The following is a 2,537-nucleotide window of genomic DNA, read 5'->3' as shown; positions in this document are numbered from 1 at the left end:
TTGATTGATGGCTGTGGTAGGAATGATGATGGTGACTGAGGATGGAATGGGTTGAAAGGTGGCTATGGTAGGAATGATGGTGGTGATTGAGGGTGGAATGGGTTACAGGGTGGCTGTGGTAGGAGTGATGGTGGTGATTGAGGGTGGAAGGGGTTACAGGGTGGCTGTGGTAGGAGTGATGGTGGTGACTGAGGGCGGAAGGGGTTGCAGGGTGGCTGTGGTAGGAATGATGGTGGTGACTGAGGGTGGAATGGGTTACAGGGTGGCTGTGGTGGGAATGATTTTTTTTTTTTTTTTTTTTTTTATGTGTCCGACTCAGGGCATAGGCTCCACAGCCTGCTCTCAAGGCCCAGTAGTCCTCCTACATACCATACTCCTCTCTACATGTCACCACTTCGGCACTAACACCCACCGTCCATATTGAATACATGCTAGGGCTGTCTCATACAGGACTGGTGTATTGGTATTAGCGGGGGTACTTTTATGACATGTCGGCGGGTCATCTGGTAGATCAGGAAAGTGTGCTTTCATGAAATTCAAATCCTTAAACTGTTCCCTGCCCCAGCCGGGATTCGAACCTGGGTCCATCAGGACTGCAAGCCGCCTCTCTACCGATTCAGCCTGAGGGTGGAATGGGTTACAGGGTGGCTGTGGTGGGAATGATGGTGGTGACTGAGGGTGGAATGGGTTACAGGGTGGCTGTGGTGGGAATGATGGTGGTGACTGAGGGTGGAATGGGTTACAGGGTGGCTGTGGTGGGAATGATGGTGGTGACTGAGGGTGGAATGGGGTAAAGGTGTAATACGGAACTTAGTCGTTAAGAGGAAACAGCGAGCCAGCTAAGTCCAGGAGAAGACTCAGTGGCACCCTGCTCTTTGCAAAAGCCAAAGTTACCTGATGGCCTCCATAGTTTTTGTTAACCTTATTACATATAACTTTTAGAATTAATTGATATCCTTTTGTCCCAAGAGCTAAAAGAATTTTGCTTAAATAAGGGAGAGAGAGAGATAGATAGATAGATAGATAGATAGATAGAGAGAGAGAGAGAGAGAGAGAGAGAGAGAGAGAGAGAGAGAGATTTTGTAATATATCCAAACAATGTCAAATATGAGTATACAGGGTATATTCAGAAATCATTATGAATCGGTTAACAGGGGGGCCAATTGTGACAGAATTGTTATCTTTCTTGATCATCATCATCATCACAACCACCGCCTCCGTCTTGTCTGTTTTTTTCCCCCCAAGGCAAAATGAGTCTGTTTGTTAACAAAACATCTGAAAATCAAGTTGGCAAATTTTGTTCAACTTTGTGGGCAGTATCCCGGGATATGTGGCTTGAACTGAGCATTATTTGGTTAAGTAAACTGCAACCATTTTATTTTAGCAGAGATTACTGATTTACTTCTTTACTGATGGCAGCTGATACGAGTAAGAGTAATGTGGTTACGTATCACAGCATAGTTTTATAACACAACCATATCAGTACCGTTATCGTTATTATTGTCCGCCTAGTGAGGCGATAATGTAATCACCTGCGTCTGTGTGTGTCTGTGTGTTACCAAAATATCTCAAAATCAAGTGGGCACATTGTGTCCTGCGGGCAACTGTCTAGAGATATGTGACTTGACCTGATTAGATTTTGGCGAAGTAAATTGCAACAATTTTATTTTTTGCAAAGATTACTAATGTCGTTTTTAAATGATGGCGTGCGATACACATTCGTGGACTGATGCTTTGGCTCTCCTTTGCAGGAATTATGGAAAGCCCATATTCCCATCCGCACCAACCTCTGCACCAGCACTCACCCCGCCATGTTCCTTCTACACTCACAATATATAATATCAATTCCTATGTAAACTCATGAGTATTCAAAGCACTTAAACCAAATTGGATTCGCTTCTGGTGTGTGCAAATGCGTGAAAACATTGGACAAGGCTGAAGCAAACGTGGGAAATCCAGTACGTATTACGGCTACTGGAACGTAACTAACTATCTATCTATCTATTGCCAGACGCCTCAATCCCGTTTGGGGTGGCCACAAACAAATCGCCTCCAAGTCGCCCTGTCCCCCGCCATTTCACTGCCCTGTTCCCAACTCACACCCCCCTCTCTCATATACCTCTCCACCCCATCCCTCCATCTCATCCTCGGCCTCCCCCTCCCTCTTCCCCCCTCCACCTCACTCACATACACTCTCTTCGTCAGTCTTTTACCCTCCATCCTCTCCACATGGCCAAACCACGTAACTAACGCGAGATTATATAACAGTGCGTTTAGGAAAATAATTTTGTGGAATACGGTACTGTTCTGTAAAAGCATAACGTGGCTGACCCGAGCTGTGTAAATGATACGGACCAAGGTATTTGCAGTTTGGGTACAAAGGGTACTTGGGTTACACACATTATAGGTTTATTATACTTTACACTTGGGTTATATACAGTATACTGTAGTTTAGATTACACATACTGAGTGTCTAGCCAGTTTTATATATACTGATGTGTATCTATCTGTCTATCTATCTATCTATATCTGTATCT

The sequence above is a fragment of the Coenobita brevimanus genome, chromosome 80 (assembly GCF_032717465.1).
Source record: "Coenobita brevimanus isolate Jiangsu-jjx chromosome 80, ASM3271746v2, whole genome shotgun sequence".
In the NCBI taxonomy this organism is placed as follows: Eukaryota; Metazoa; Arthropoda; class Malacostraca; order Decapoda; family Coenobitidae; genus Coenobita; species Coenobita brevimanus.
The sequence above is the reverse complement of the archived record's forward strand: the minus strand, read 5'-3'. Positions refer to the sequence as shown.